Here is a 17,562-nt window from a genome sequence, read left to right as displayed (position 1 = left end):
TCAGGACCTTTATCTGCCAGATTGGCAGTGTTATAAAACAATTCCCTAGGTAGTAAAAGAGTGATCTCTGGATTATTAGCACCAGCCTAGTATCCTCCCTGCTGACCAGCTGTCCTGATCCTCACATGGATTTCAGCTGTCAGGGGTCAGGTAATCCTTAGCACTGTTACAGCAACCATAAAGCATTTGAGAATTTGCACAGCATTTTTCAGTTGCCCACTACTTAAAGTGTCTTTTTTCTTACCAAAACTGTTTTGTGCTTTTTCAAGTAATTGTATTTGAACCTAATTAGACTCACATGCCTATGTAAATAAGGAGGGCTTCCTGTTTCCTTCTGCTTCTTTATTGGGGTAAGACCTAGGGAGTTGAAGGGACGTATTTGTTGTACCTGATAGGATGCTAATAGGCTCTTTAAACTTTGTGTGTCCTATCTAAGGAACTATCTTGTGTATCCAACATTATATGTTAAGTGTTGGGGTTTTTTTCTGGACTTTTTTTTAATATTGAAATTCAAAGTTTTGATAACTTAAAAGAGTTTTGAATCATTTATGAATCACTTAAAACACTTAGCACTAAGAATTTTTTTACTTTAAGGGAAGAAAAAAAAAGATAAGGAACTAAAGAGTGGTTTAAAATTAGTGGGACTGCTTTTGTGGTTTGGAGAAGAAACCCTAGAGCAAAATGCTCAGGAGAACTTCAGACTACTACCCTCAAAATGCTTAAGAAAGGTAGGAAATCAAAATAAGAGGCATGTACTGTTTCATTAGTATATGTTTGTATATTTGTTGTACAAAGATTGTTTTGGTTTTTTTAACTGTGTTTTTACATCATTTTATGTTGATTTTGTGAATGCTTGCATATTTATTTTTATATTCATTGCATAAAAACTGTTAGGTTTTTTTAATGCTTTCATAGGGCCTGCCAGACACTTACTTTTGTTGCTGTAGGCATCTGAAAAAGTGGAGAAAGTATGTACTACAGTTAGCATTGGTTTTAGGGATTAGTAGTCTGCATTAAAATAATCAGAAATTTAGAGTTTAGCTTTTCTCCCCAAGGATGGGAATGTATTTTAGTGGGGAAGCTTCTAGTACAATTTGGTTAACTAATGATTGAAGCTTTTAAGAATGCTCCTGTTGACTACAGAATTTAGCTACCATTTTGAATGTATTTCTTTTGCTTTTGTTGGCTATAAATTGTTCCCTCCCTCCATGTGTTTTGCCCCTTATGTTGATCTGCCACCTGTGTGTTGAGCTTGGATTGCTTTATTTTCTTGCTGGAGATGAACTTTAGGTAACGTGTCCTTCAAATTGTTTTCTTAGTGGACATACTATCAGATTAGGCTCTCGTGACAAGTACAAGTGATTAATTTCAGATTGGGCATAGAAATATTTTTGTTCAGTTACTGATTTTTAAATGAATTTCTGTATCTTTTCTGCATCTGAATCTGTGGGAAGAAGTAATATGCAATAGCATAGGATAAGCATGTTGTTAGAGTTAAAATCTTTTAAAATTGGAAAATGTTGCTTTTGGCATTGCTATGTAGTACAACTAATTGGTATTTTTGAGAAGTATAATCTCCAGATATAATCACTATATTAATTGGGAGAGGTTTCCTTTTTGTGAGTGATACTAACTAGCAAAATAAACCCAGAAGTATTTGTGCTTCATTTGAGAAATAGGAAAACCATTTTTTGTTTTATTCTGAGCAATCGGAAGGCCAAATACCTATAATACCAGGAGTTGTTCTGAGCAATGCATATTTTAACTTGTTTGACATTAGTACTAGACCTTTTTTTTTTTTTTTTAGTATGTGCATATCCTCTAATTCTAAGATGATAGAAACACTGCTGCACTTGGAGAAGAGTCTGCCTCATAGCAGGTGTTAGTTCCTGGATTTCACTGAAATATTATGATAGCAGATGTTGAATAAACTTATTTGCAATGGAAATTTTAAGATACATTTAGTTTATTTGCTTGGGCTTTGAGTATTACCTAACATTAAGAGTACAGAGGCTTTTTTTTGTTGTTGTTTGCTTGGGTTTTTTTTGTGTTAATGAGGGGACAGGTTTTCTATAAGGAAATAACAATTTAAAGTAGTAATAATTCAAGCTATTTCATGTACACTGACCGGTTTAGCTTTTTATTTTAGTCATGTTTAAAAAAAGAAAAAGTGTTTCAATTCTGTACTCATATGAATAAGAACTTACTGGAGAGTGTACTGCAGGCAGAGGAATTACAAACGTGGACAGTTTTGTATCAAATTCCTTCCCCCATCTCTGACATTCCTTATTACTCATTTAGACTGATGTTGATGATTTTAAGGGAACCAGTAAAGGTCTGTTGTGAAACAGAAATGCTGGGAAAATGAATAAAACCACTGAATCTTGTTTCCAGATATGACTGAACTCTGAGTGGCCGGGAGCATGGAAATGCTATGCAAGATGCTTTTATTATAATATATGAGAACACAAAACTTCCATAAGGAAGGAAGTAAAATTACTCCAGAAATAAATTGTGTTAAATTATCCACAATTTGAAATGCACATTCTGTGATTTTATTACAAAAAGCAGCAATAGAAACTGCTTGCTTTTTTTTTTTTCTTTCTTCCCTCTGTCCCCTGCTTTTTAAATTTTTTTTTTCTCTAAGCAAGAATAGGCTCAAAGCACTATGATAGACCAAAATCTGCTAAAACTGACTTTCACCCTTTTTGGACAAGGGCATTTAATACTATCTTAGTATAATCTAAAGCCTGTTGAGCAAGGAGTTTCCTTTATACATCTGACAGGAATGGTATCATAGGAGAACATTTGAAACTCAGGTTTTCCCTTCTGTATGATTGCGCAATAAACTATGGAAGTGTGCTGGACATGATTTAAATTCAGAAGTTTTTTCCCTGATAGTAGTTCTCCTAACAACAAATTTTCTTTTGACAACGATCTCTGTTTCAATAACACAAAACTGTTTTGGTGAGAGCATGATATCTGAGTCGCAATATGAAATTGATGGAGCTGCTTTTATTTTAGGAAATGTAGAATTTAGTTAATGAACATGGACACATGCTTGTAAATGGTCAAGCGGTCTGCAAAGGCTCTTCGATCAGAGCCTTATAGAGATATGGAAAGGATAACAGATGTAGCTAGACATAAAGGCACTGAATGTATGATGGTTATAAAAATATAAAACCCATTGGCTTGAATCATCACTTCCCAGGTTTTTTGGTCTGTGCTTGAAAATACAGACTGACTCATTGAACCACCTACCCATCAGGAAGTTGGATGAGTCAGAACATGGCTTCAATTTTCATGACTCTGTTTCTAGGCGTGCGTGAAAGATAGTGGGAATTTACACGCGTGTACGTTGAACCTGGACTACAGCTGCTTTTTTGCTCGTGGTCAGAACCCAGTAGTATGATTCTAAGATTGTAGAATTTATTTTCAGAAGAGTGGGCGTAGAAATAAAACTAATTTCTCTCATGAAGTATGCCTTACACCCTATCCCACCCCCTACCAAGTTAATATTTTCTGTTGCATCCATCTGACAGTCCTATACTAGAAGTTCATGCAACTTATGTGGTCAGTTCTTCAGGTTGCATAATGAATTCTGAATCATGAAACAGTGGAATAAGAACTCTCTGGTGGTGGTGGTGGGGAAACAAACCCAATCGAAAAACGAAAACATAAAAACCAACTTGCTTGTAGTAAGTGGCCAACAATTCCAATATGAATAACCAGGGTGTTGAAAGAAGTTAGTAATTCAAGGTTTGTATCTAGTGATTAAACTACACAGCAATCTTCTACTGAAGTGTAGGAGGTAAAGAAACAGTGACTTTTGGCCAAGAGCCAGAGACTTCTTTGGATTAATACTAACTCCTATTTGAGATGGTAGGAAATGATTAAATTTAGGCCAGTTATGTTTCTGCAAAGTAATTTTTCAGTCTATGAAAGCAAAATTCTTATTTAGCCAAGGAACAGCAGTATGTATCATTTGCATACTGAATTCCTTTTATTGGTATTTCTGGCAAGTACAAGCCACTATGTAATGTTAGTGTAATTTGTTTATAACGTTCATGACTCACTCTGGGATCATTCACAAGGAAAGTGCTCTATAAACATTAAAGATGACCTATGACTAGAGCAATTTATCTTATGCTGCCTGCAGACTTCCCTGCAGTGTAGGAAATGGGACTTGGATCCAGTTTAGCTCTTGCTTATCCACCTCTCACAACTTGCAGTACAGTAAGAAACACTAAGGTGATGTTTTCACCACTCTCTCTTATAAAGCTGCTTAGTATATTTTCCCCTCATATATGGACGTAGTTCTCCATAAAGCTAAGGTATCAAGCTTTTCTTCTGCATTCTTGTTAGAAGGAAGATGAAAGAAACACATCTAGATGAAACAGGGACTGTTATCATTCATGAAAGAAGGCTGCATATAGCTTTGCTTTATTGGAGAAGGGGCTCAGAGGTATCCAATGTTTTAAATTTTTGGTTTGATTGTAGTTTTGTTTATTAAGATCAATTCACTACAAAAGTAAGCTGTTACATTTTAAATGCACTGGCTTCAGGGAACAGAAGAGGTTCACTTCCAAATCTTGATTAATTTTTTTTTTTTTAAATTGCCTACTGGCTTGTTGTAAGAATGTGGAAAAAGGAAAAAAAGGGGGGGGGCATAATCTTGAAACACTCCAAAAAGACTAACACCCTCTTTCAGAAGAAATGATGTATTTTTCCATAAGGTTATCCTGCTAAGATTCTGTTTACTCTGCATATTTCCAGATGGCTGTAGGAATAACCTGATTTGAATACTTCAGTATCCTATGGATATGATTTTGTTCTGAGGTTACTACTATGCCAAGACACACTTTGATTTAAACAAATCAGTAGACTCTGAAATAAGCTTAGTTCCAAATTTTTGCCATACTTACCAAATTGTTCTGTTTACTACCCTCAAGATGCCTTTATTAGCCTGGGGTTGTGGTGTACTTAGTTTAAAAGAACATGACTCGATCGGTAGGTTTTGTTCATAAATGGAACTTCTATTTAGAACCTCATAATGCTACTTTTCTGGAACAAAAGTACAGATTATAATTCAAACCTCAGCAATTCTACAATGACTACTTAAATACTGAAGTTTGCTTTGTTCTGCTGACCCAGACAAAAACTCTTGCACGATGGATGTTGTATGCATGGTTTTTTCAGCCTTTTTTGTTCTAAAAATATATCATTGCAATCTTATTGATGTAACAGTTTTCACTAGTTTCTCTCTCCTTTATCCACTAGTTCTTATCCTAGCCCTGTTAAACATAGCTACTGCAAATGTTCTCTGCTGCTTTGGAGAGTCGGGGTGGGGAAGAAACCATCTGACTTTAAGCAAATTCCTCGCTATTTTAATAGTCTTTTCATAAACATGGGCTTATGAAACAAAATAGTTTTAAAGCAATGGGATTTCAAAAGTCCATCAATATTATTTTGTTTTCCTTGTCCCACTGTGATTTGCTTTTATGCTATTTCTCATGACTATTACTGCTTAGTCTCAGTCTTTGGCCTAATTTACATGGCAGTGATGGTTATGTTGCTCTTTGGTCGCCACTCAGTTGGCGATTCTCTTGATTAAACATGAAGAAATGGTCAATAGCTGTTGCAGTGCTCCCTTTACAGAAAGATGTTGAAGCCATATATGGGAAGGGTATTTGCAGCAACATGTTTAAAAGGGAGTTGATATGCTTCACTACCAGCTAAATGGGTAGGAATTACAGAGGTTATTCAGTGGATAACATTGTAGGTAAGGCGTGTATACAACATTTCTAACATTTTGGGAAGAAGACAATGTGTTTTAGAAGGAAAAGATGGGATAGAGTCCTTAATTGCAACCAGAACAATGTCCAGTGAAGTAGCATGTTTCCTTGTGATTAATGTTACCTCCTAGGTGCTTGTGATTAATATTACATCCTAGATGGTTTTTAAGATAAACTGAAACTGAAGGCGTTTTTTCGGTCCACCATATAAATGGAAAGGAAAACTATGAGTGGGATTTTCCCATTAAACTCACAGAGAAGGAAAATATGTTTAAATTGGAAGGGGAGGATTTGGACCTCTTTCCAAGCTGTTTTTTATTTTAAAGGCTGCTAGTACATGAGAAGATCTATTCTGAACTAATCATTGGGATACCTGCTGTCCCTCATTATTAGAACAACCCCGTAAGCATCAACAGTTTTTAAACAGAATATCCTCTTTTGATTTGCCTGTCTGACATCATTGTAATTTTTCAGTGGAAATATTATGGCTCCAGGTAAAGAATAAGCTTCTAAGGAAAAGAACTTTTTACCATGCAAATATACAACATAACAAAAATAAGAACTACAAAAATGCTTATCATACAAATTTTGTTGAAAATGAAATAACTGCCTAGAGAGCCTCAGTAAGGCCTTTGACAAAAGGATTCATATTCTTGATCAACACATAGGCATGTACTGACAGCGAGTGCTACAGAAAGGCTTACATTTGCACTTTCAGTACTCAGTTATTTACTGGGCATTTTAGCATTTTGAAGAACCCTTCAAACACTATGCTTACAAAAATCTAATAGGCCTTACCTTCAAGTTCAGTGTTTATCAATAAAAATGACACACTTGGGGGTATACCAAGACCCGAAAACTTGTTCTATTTAATTGGAGTATTTTAATTAGCCAGTGAATTACTGACACAGCCCAAGCTCTCGGTCTTGGTCTTCATTATTACATTCTGTTACATGTCTTTCTCTTTTCCCCACTTCCTTCCTACTCTCATCCTTCAGAGGAAATAAAAATGGATGAAAGGGTGTCTATCCTTTTATGAAATTGGTCCTGGAAGTAACCAGCATTAATTTATTGCAGGGGATAGAAACATTTCTAATGCTAAAGCAAATGTGCTTCTGGAAGACTTTTACCCACTTATCAATTATCCAAATTATTTTTTGGGTCATCAACATGGTTCTATCCTTTCTATAAACATCTTGTGCACACAGAAATAGTGAAAGCAAAGTCACAAATAACAGCAGGGAAGATAGAAATAAAATGTCTGCCAGCATTTTTCTAGAAAGCACAGATGTCAAACACTAAATACTTCATCTTCAAAGTTTATATTTGGGAAGGGGTGCCTAATACAGAAAATGGTTCCAGATAATTTTTGGTTAAATTTTTTAAACATTTTTTTCTAAATCTGTCTGCTTAGGGGAAAAATTACTTTAAAGCAATAAAATTTGAAGATTTTGGCAAAACAAACATAGAATCATAGAATTGTTTATGTTGGAAAAGACCTTTAAGATCATCAAGTCCAACATGTCACCCGTAACAGCAGAAACAACCTAGAATTATTCTCAGCCAGAGGAGGTGATAAGGTTTAAGCACCTTCAGATATTTGCAAGAAAGTCTAAATGGGAGATTGTCTTACAATAATGTCATGTGGTGCACTCTTTTGGGCCCTATATTTTAAGCAAAATCCAGATGGTTTCCTGATGCAGGAAGATGCCTTTAGGTACTTGACTACACTGAAGTATATACATTTAGAGGAGTGGGATATATCAACATAAGAACAGACAGTAAAGCACAGGAACACTGCACATGTTGCTCAGTCTGCGTAATTTTTTTTTTTTCAAGAAACTTTTAGTGTTGAAAGAAACTGCTGTCTCTGGAAAAACTTGTGAAATCATTTCTTCCTCTGTCTTGGAATAATTATGTGTGTGCCCTTTCTTTATTTTTTTTTTTTGTTTTGTCCAGACTGCTAACTCCAATTTTTCCTGAAGAAAAACAGAGGTCCTTCGCTGTGATTTCCATCTTAAGCCATAGGTTCCTAATAACTGCTTTCCATATCTGGTCATCAAATCTGCCACATCAGCAGGAGATTACAAGTGTCTTAAGATATTATTAGCGTATATCTCTCCACGACTGTGCTACAGAAACTGTTGTGACACCATATAATGAATATTTGCTCAAGCTGTCAGTATTCAGTTAATGTTCCTATTTAGCACCCCATATACCTGAGGACTGTGTGGTAAAATGAATTTTACCATATTTCAATTCACTTTTTTCCAGTAAAGGGAAAAAACCCCCAACTATTGGGTGAAATTGCTACATGCTGTATAGATTTTGCTCTTATCACAGTTACATCAGTGGAAGCCAGTTTATTCTAGGAGAAAAAATAGATTTAAATCCATGTTTAACACATGTAAAACTAAAAGGATCCTGGTGTGCAGGAACAGAAGGATAACCCAAAGCAAACCCATCTAACACCAGGGGTGGCTGCTTTTCAATGCTGCATTTTAATCCACTTGTCTGTACATTCAGCTCTGTGTTGCACTCGGAGTCCTTTAGCTCAGGGCTTACTGAAACATATTCTCAGCAGAGGTAAATGGGCATTTCTACCAGTTTAGCTGAGGAATTGACCATATTTTCTATCCTTTATTTGTGAACATGTGTGTGTGTGAACTTATTGCTTGGAGGTTAAGTTTTACCAGCTCAATTTATAGGCTAGCTTTGAATTGGATTCTCTTTCCATCTCTTACCAGTACAGCAAAACAGAAATCAAGGGTCTCTGATGAGATAAAACACTCTGCTGCGACTGGTGCTGTCAGCTGAAACTCACTAAAAACACCTTAGACATTCTGTAGTCTTGTAGACAGGGACTCTTAAGAATGACTGTTTCTGGAACCCAGCAGATGTCCACTCCTGTTAATGATGTCTGAGGCAGAGGTGAAAACGGCCACTGTCATGTGCCCACTGTGTGTCTCCCGCTTGGACGTGCTGCATTACCACTGAGACTGGAGACTCTGTACAGCATCAGCCACCTAAATGAAGTACAAGAGTTGGGGAGACATGGATCTCATTTAGGTTAAGTATAAATGGAGCAAAAACATAGGGCAAGCTTTCCTCTTCTGTCCTGTGCGTTTGTGAGGGGAAAATACAATCTTGATCATCATTTCAGCAGTGATCCATTTACATGCTGGGTCCATCACAAAGCTCCCAGTCCTGCTAACTGGAAGGGAGGATGGAGAGTAATGCCTGGTTGGACTATTTCTCTTCCTGTGGAGCTGTGCAGCTTGGTTCTTGCCAAAGTTCCCATTGGTATATGTAGAGATATATACATACGCTGGCATTTAAATAATAAAGACTGAAAAAATATATAGAGGTCAATTGTCATTAAAAAAGTACATGTCTGTGTGGCAAATGGATGACTGGTTTGTTTCTTCAACAGGTCACTGTGTATATTCTGTGCTTTTTTTATTATTGTTTAAAAGTAGTAACTGTACCTTTAGAAAGAATGCTGCTGCTTTTGCTTTTTTTTCCTAGTTTCACTCTGGGTTTCTTAGAGGGAGGCCCTTAGCTGAGAGTGCTCAGGTGGGAGAAAATCCCAAAGCGTGGATTTGAGCAGGCAGAGAGGGACCGAGCAAGCAGGGAGCCGCAGGAGCAGTGCAGGCAGAGAAACAGGCTTCTGGGCAGACCTAAAGCTAAGCTGTTACAGGGCCAAAGAAATGAAACTTTTATAAGGATTCAAGAGGACTCAGAATTCAACCAAGAAAGCCACTAGAAGTTTCCACAACAGAAAATAAAACTGGAGGAAAGGGTCTTATGCAATACTGGACAGAGAGGACATCTTTATCTGCTTCATCTATGAGTTCTCACGTTCTTTGTTTAGAGATACCTTGTTCTGTGACATAATACGAGTTATCTTTAGAGATTGAGAATGCCTAGGCTAGTTTAATAAGCTTCTCTTAAGGAAAATATGGTACAATTCTACCTCAAAATTCTGGCTGTAGCCACACTTGTCGAGGGAAGATCAAGTATTACTGGAAATAGGAAAGTATGATCAGGAATTACCAAGCTGGCAAAAATTATTACTATTTATTGGATAAAATCTGTAAATAATTTTATATACTCAGGCTTTACAATTACCATTTAATACTTAACCTTTCTGAGCTTTAAAAAACAGCATCTAACTTCAAACAAAGTCTCTTGAACTACTCAGAATTAAAATCTAAATTGTGATCTGCATAAATTCAGTGGTGTTCCTTGGTTTTATTCTCTCTCTCTTAACATTTACCTTCAGAACATCTCTACCTGCCACTTATAAACATAAATGTTTCTAATTCATCCTACTTCTCCACAGGACAACATCATTTTAAAACCCTTTATTTTGTAGCTCATAGTCAACATAATAGTATAAAAAAATTAATTCGTATGCCAACTAAACAATAACTTTGTTTTGTCCTTGCATTGTATATTTTCAACACTTTAAACTTGTTTACTGTGATGTTTCCAAACAAGACTTCTTATTCTTTTCTGATGACATCTGAATTATTGAAAGATTTCATCCTGACTGCAAAACTCACAGACTGTCTGAAAGAATCTAAATCTATTCCAGACAGTATAAATAATTCATGCTCAATTCTTCTCTCAGCTGTGGGAATGTTGCTGCTTATTTACAGCACACTTCAAGGAAAAAAAAAAAATCTCATTTTATTAACATTTCTCTGCTATTAGATAAAGTTGGTCATACATTCCTATAGTAGCTATTCAAATCTATTTACTGTGATGAGCTGTAATCATTTTTAGTTTTCTGTGTTTATAGTTACTTTGTTCTTCATTTATGAACTTAAATTAATAACTTTAGGCTTTTTTTTTTAAACATGCTCCAAATGAGATAATATTATGACTGTTTTCCTGTAAGGGATCCCCCCATTCCTCTTTCAGAACCAGAGATGGAGAAGGATGTGGGAGGCAAGAGTTCAAACTTCTCCAGGCTTTGGTTTTTGTGTGTCTGGTTGAGGACAGCAAGTGTGTCCATGTTAACATTCAAGGTCTTGGTACTAGTTTTCATTCCACTGTAGAATGAAGATAATGCCTTTGAATGTTTCTGTGACTCAAAATTGCCCAAATACTTTCCAGTTGAAAATCTTAGAATTTTTTTTTTATGCAGGACTCCTTTCTTCAGAACGGACCAGCAAGTCCTAGCCAGTGCCCTGCAATAACTTCACACTGATTACTTTTCATGAAGTGTTTTGATATTACTGATAACAAGTGTAGCTTGCTAGATTCCCTTTAATAAAATGTGTTCGGATAGGCTCTGACTATTGTGGTTGATTCCATCTGAAGAAATAGAGTAAACTAAAAAATAAAGGTTTAATATGCACTTACCCATGCCTTATTTTCTACATTATTGCTATAGGAAGACTTGAGAGAAAACGTTATATGTAAGCTTCTAAATATTGCATCTTTGCTTCATATTTCAGATCAGACATCTCTAAGTGCAAATGTAAACGTAAGTGTTAACTGTTACAGTTAGCAAAGATCTCGCAGATTTTGTTTCGCACTAATGTGTGATGTGTTTGCATGATAGCTTAGAAGACTGATACTGGAAGAAAACCTGCTGCTGCTACAACTGTGTTATATTGACACTTATAAACTTTTTCAGTTACATAAATTACTAATTCTATAGGCATAGTTCTGTTCTCTGCACTAGACAAACTATTTCCCTCTAAAACCAGCTATCAATTAGGGGAATAAGCCACTATGAGTGTAGGACTATCCATCTTTGCTCAGAATAGATGTAGTAACTGGTAACAGTGTTTCAGAGAAAATGAATCCATTTGATACTGGAAATTATATAATTACCTGCTCAAGGATGTACTTGCCCCTTTGTCCCCTGCAGGTAATGTTCCCTTTCAAGGTTTCTATCATGATTAGTGTTTATATCTTAACTCGCAGCTATAGATGTTTTCACTATACATAAAAATCTTTAACCCTTTTTTGAGTGTTACTGCTTTTCGGGAACTTATCTCAATATGTATCCCATAGTAGTGTCTTACAGGTTAACTGAGGTCTGCAGAGAAGTTCACTGAGCATTCTGTATCCACTTTTCAGTGGCATTGAGTGGGTGTTACCTCCAGTAGTTACCTCAGAATCATTCATGTTGTTGTTCTTGCAGTTTCCAGTTTAATTAAGTATGAAGAATTCTAATAAAATGCATCTTCCTTTTTTTAACCTCCAATCTACACCTTACGAGCCTTATAGGTATTTTTTTTCTACTGACAAAAAGGATTCTTTTACTAACTAGTAAAGATTAATACAACAAATATTAAACTTTAAAATTAACATTTAAATTAATGATTAAATAATTAAGAGTTACAAGAGAGGCGTTAAATGTCACTTTTTCAAAATGCCTAGAATGAAAAAAAATTGGTATTAAGTTTTTCAAATGACTTCTCCACACACAATGCTTTAGGATATTTTTCTCTGCTAAGGGGATAAATTACATTCATAGAAACTAATCCTTTTAGTCCATAAATATTCTTCCTGTAACATAAAGGATTATACAGTATAGTATTTTTAATGAGGTCTTTGTTCAGAATCACAGAATGGTTGAGGTTGGAAGGGACCTCTGGAGATCATCTCTTCCAACCCCGCTGTTGAAGCAGGGTCAGCTATAGTAGGTTGCCCAGGACTGTGTCCAGTCGGGTTTTGAATATCTCCACAGATGGAGACTACGCAACCTCTTTGGGCAATCTGTTCCTGTGTTTGACCACCTGCACAGTAAAAAAAAAAAGGTGTTTTCTCATGTTCAGATTGAATCTCATGTGTTTCAATTTGTGCCCATTGCCTCTTGTCCTGTCAGTGGGCACTGCTTAAGAAGAGTCTGGCTCCATCCTCTTCATTCCCTCCCATCAGGTGTTTATATGCACGGATCAGATCCTCCCAAGCCTTCATTTCTCTAGGTTAAACAGTCCCAGCTCTCTCAGCCTCTCTTCATGTGAAAGATAATTCAATTCCTTAATCATCTTTGTGGCCCTGTGCCAGACCCACTTAATAAATCCATGTCTATCTTGAACTGGGGAGCGCAAAACTGGACCCAGCACTTCGGATGTGGCCTCAGCAATGATGAATAGAGAGAAAGGTTCAACTCTCTCACCCTGTTAGCAAAGAGCATCTTAATACATGCCAGGATACTGTTGGTCTTTCTGGCCATGAGGGTACATTCGTGGCTCATGGTCAGATTGTTATCTACCAGGACCACAAGGTCCTACACAAAGCTGCTCTCCAGCTGGTGAGCCCCCACCATGCACTTCCTCTTGTTGAACTGCGTGAGGTTCCTCTCTGTTCAGCTCTCCAGTCTGTTGAGGTAGACTTCTCTGAATGGCAGTACAACCATCTGGTGTATCGGTCACTCCTCCCAGTTTTGTGTCATCAGTGAACTTGTTGAGGGTGCACTCTGTCCCATTGTCCAGGTCACTAATGAAGAGGTTAAACAGCATTGGACCTACTATTGACCCCTGGATTCTACCACTAGTGACTTGCCTCCAGCTGGACTGTGCCACTGATCACAACCCCTTAGGCCTAGTTGTTCTGCCAATTTTCAATCCACTTCACTGCCCAGTTGTCTAACCTGTACCTTGTCTGCTTGTCTATGATTATGTTACAGGACACGGTGTCAAAGGCTTTACTAAAGTCAAGGTAAACAACATCCACTGCTTTCCCCTCATCCATCAAGTTAGTCACCTTGTTGTGGAGGGCTATCAGGTTGGTCAAGCATCATTTTCCCCTTTGTAAATCCATGATGACTTACTTCTGATCACCTTCTTGTCCTTCGTGTATTTGGAAATGCTTTCCAGAAGGATTTTCTCCATCACCTTCTCAGGGATCAAGGTGAAGCTGATAGGTCTCTGATTTCTCAGATCTTCCTCCTTACCCTGCTTGAAAAGAGGATTGATATTTGCTCTCTTTCTATCTTCAGGAATCTCTTCCAATCACCATGACTGTTCAAAGGTAATTGAGAGTGGGCTCACAAAGACATGAACCAGCTCCCTCAGCCCTTGAAGGTGCAATCTATCAGGTCATCAGGTCCCATGCACTTACATACATACTGTTTGTTTAAGTGCTTCCTGAGCTGGTCTTCCTCCACTGAGGGCAAGTCGTCTTTGTTCCTGACTTTCCCACTAGTCTTGGGGAACCTGGGATTCTTGAAGGTTGGTTTTGTTGATAGAGACAGGTGAATAAGGCATTAAGTAGCTCAGCCTTTTCCATGCCCTTCCTTTTGCTGTTTATGTATTTGTAGAATCCTTTCTTGTTGCCCATTGCATCCCTTGCCAGATTTAACTCCACATCAGCCTTGGCTTTCCAAACCCTATCCCTTATCAATCAGACAGTAACTCTATACTTCTCCTGGAGTATAATTACAATTTATTAATGTACAATTAAATGGTATGAAAACTATGTGGGGGAATTTAAAAAAGTGTATTTAAGAATAATTCTTGAACATAGACATTGTTTATATTTTGCTTACTTTTGCCAGTAGAAGATATTATTTCCCGTCTTATGAAAAATACAAACATGAATCAATTTTGTTTAGTGAAAATCTACTATTAGCTGTACAAACTCAGTTATCCTGTGCTTTGCAGTGGAGTTCTTGATTTATCGTGGCATAACTGCACACAGTGTGTATCTTATTGCTTATTTATTAGAAAACAAATGTTAGAGAATTCTGATGGAGGTTCTTTCCTAATCCATGCTGTTAATACTCATATTACTCTTCTCAAAGCTTTGACCACTTAGTGACTACCCATCTACTCTCTCTAACAATGATGGAAAGAACATTGAGCAAAGGTCGTAAGACAGCCTCAGTCACCTTGGAAGCACTAAAAGGTGACTCAGAATAAAAGTGGTAAAAACAATTATGCAGAGAGTTGTGTTTTTTAAGGTACTTTGAAGAAAAAGTACATGTTCAGAGCAGTGCAGTTACTATTTTCATATTTACTATTTGTTAGGTGCAAAAACTAAACACTAAAAAGTGAATTGGGAGTTTCATTTCAAAAGCCATATTCAAGCAGAATTCTCACCGACTTCTCAAAATAACTTTGAAATTCACACCATCCCAGTGACATTGAGAAAGTAGCAAAGTTCTGATATACCTCAGTGATGGAGTGCTTTTTCTTCATCAATGATATTCTTTTTGAAAGCGATTGCAAAGAGAAGCTGCAATAATTCCATTCAGATGCAAATATGTCTGGATTTCTGCTGAACTTGATTTATCAGTGCTTTTTGTCTGCTTTAGTAATCTATACCTGTGCAAAGTACAGAGGAGGGAAGGGAGAAGAGGAGGAAGCCTCTGCTCTATTTTAGTGAAAATCCCTGAGGAGGAAGCCTCTGCTCTATTTTAGTGAAAATCCCTGAATACAAAAGATGCAATTCAATGGAGAACTGATCTCAGCTGTGGTTGTTTTGTTAAAGCTGTCCCTGCTTTCTTCATGGGTCCATCTTGTTTGTTTCCCTAATACAAAGCAGTAAACTCTTTGGTTTTGTTCTTCTGAATATTACATTTACTTAGTACTTATTATTTTGTTATGACATGATTTCTCTTCTGCCATTAATATTCCATGAATAGCCAAAAAAAATCAGGCTTATTAAGAACTGTGTCATCTGAGACTAAATCTGAACTGTCTGAGGAGAGATAAACAGTCAGTTGGTCTTAATACTTTTGTTCTTGATGAAGGTTTAGTTAATTGTTTGTTTAAGGAAGAGCAATAATTGTTTTCTCAGACCATCAGGAATAAAGAAAAAAGATTTCTTTCCAGTAGATTTTTTTTTTCTTCTCCTAAAAGCTAAAATTATTTTTGTGTGTATATTTAAACTAATTAAAACTGCTAACATTGTTCATTGTTACAACAAAACTTTGTACATGTTGTATTTTGAGGCTTTTTCTTTACAAGAATAACCTCCATGCATTTTCTTCTTTCTAAATGGAGGGGAAGGAAAAACCTGATGTGCCACCATCTCAATTTTATCTTCCAGCAGTTTTTGCTTCAGTGACTCCATTCCCCCTGTGACTGCTTTGTTTTCTTCTGAGAGTGTTCTGTCCATCATGACATCTGTTGCATGGACGCATTCCCCACATTGTACTCAGAAGGAAACTCTCCTCTGACTTCCCCCTCCATTTACCTAGATGTAGGTCAGATCTGTTCCCTATTTTGAAAGTCCATGGGGGGGGGGGGGTGTGTGTCTCGTGGATGTTTCCGTTAATTCTGCTCAGCATTCTTCCCTGGTCAGGGCATAGAGAACAAAAAACCACCTCTCTCTTCTGAAGCCCGCGTTCTTTTGCTTCAAACTTTATCCGAAATATCGACAAGGTTTTCTCTATATAGCTTTTACTATTAATTCTTAATTTTTCCATATATCTCTCTCTCCTTCTGTCACCTTCCTCCCTACCCAAGTTATATTTCATTAGCTTTCTAAAGTAATAGGAAAAAGAATTATAATATTTAATTTTTGTTGGCTAAAATTACCACTTCAAGTTTGGAAACTGTAAATCATATAGGAGATATTTTACTACTGGAGGAAAAAGTAGTTCTTATAAACTTAATGCCTCTCTTATACCTCAGTAGGACTTAAGTGTCTTATGCTTCTGTAGTGCCTGCCACATTAGATTCTATCTACTTCACACTGGTACAATGCAGTTAACAGTATTTAAGTGCTTTATTAGCCATGTGGTTGTCTGCTGTAGAAAAGGAGCATGTTCAATTAGGAATTAGAAAGGGGATGCACAGTGTAACCTCCTCTAGGTGACCCTGCTTTGAGCAAGGGGTTGGACTAGATGATCTCCAGAGATCCCTTCCTACCACAACTATTCTGTGAATAGGTCTGTGGGAGGAGGGGAAGACAAGGTGCCCCGGTTCCCCTATCTTGCTCTTCTAGATAAGCCATATGATCTTATGTCCAAGCCTCTCAAAATATCCTTTTCTCATATCTGGGAACTAATCAAGAATGAATGAATCTTAGCTCTGCCTCCAGTCCTGCTTCCTGGCTAGATTGGCTTGAGGTTGGATGGAGTGAATGTTAAATTACCAAGGGTCTTTTCTAAAACAAACAAGTGTACTCTCAGAAAAAGAAAACAGGAGTGAACAATTGTGATTGACAGGTCTTTCTGGACTATAATGACTCCTGGTATTAATATCTCTTGGATAGTAGTAGAAGTAGCTAACATACTATCTGTATCTCTCAACTGTGCCTAGAGGCACACTACAGTGTGCCTGCTAGTGTCCTGATTTAAGTTTTTTTGTGTCAGCAAGAAAGCTCCTACTGAATTTACTGATGTGGAAACAGGTCTGTAGTTCTTTAGGGACTAGAGAAACATATACTGTCTAACAAATTAAATTTCAGAGGTTGATATGTGTTCCCACTCAGATAAGAGATGTGCTAGTTGAAGACGTCTAGAAGATGCTGGACAGTTTATTTTGTACTGTTACATGGAAGGCTTCTGTGAAAATTACAAGTCTGAATGAATTTCTTTTGATCACCTTTCTAAGAAGTGCTATGGGAGAAATAAATGCCCATATGTTCAAATTACTACCCTATGTATATAGCTTATACATGGTATTTTGAAAACTTTGTGGACTTTTATTTTAATCCTCATGCAACTTAGTAGGCTTTTTTTAAAAAAAAAAAAGGAAAATCTGGTATGTGTAAAGAACACATGCACAGACTGACTGAAGCAGAACTTACTGCATCTCACTTCACTGCCACCACTACAGGATTGTCTGTT

Source organism: Calonectris borealis, chromosome 4 (genome assembly GCF_964195595.1).
Source record: "Calonectris borealis chromosome 4, bCalBor7.hap1.2, whole genome shotgun sequence".
Taxonomy (NCBI): Eukaryota; Metazoa; Chordata; class Aves; order Procellariiformes; family Procellariidae; genus Calonectris; species Calonectris borealis.
The sequence above is the reverse complement of the archived record's forward strand: the minus strand, read 5'-3'. Positions refer to the sequence as shown.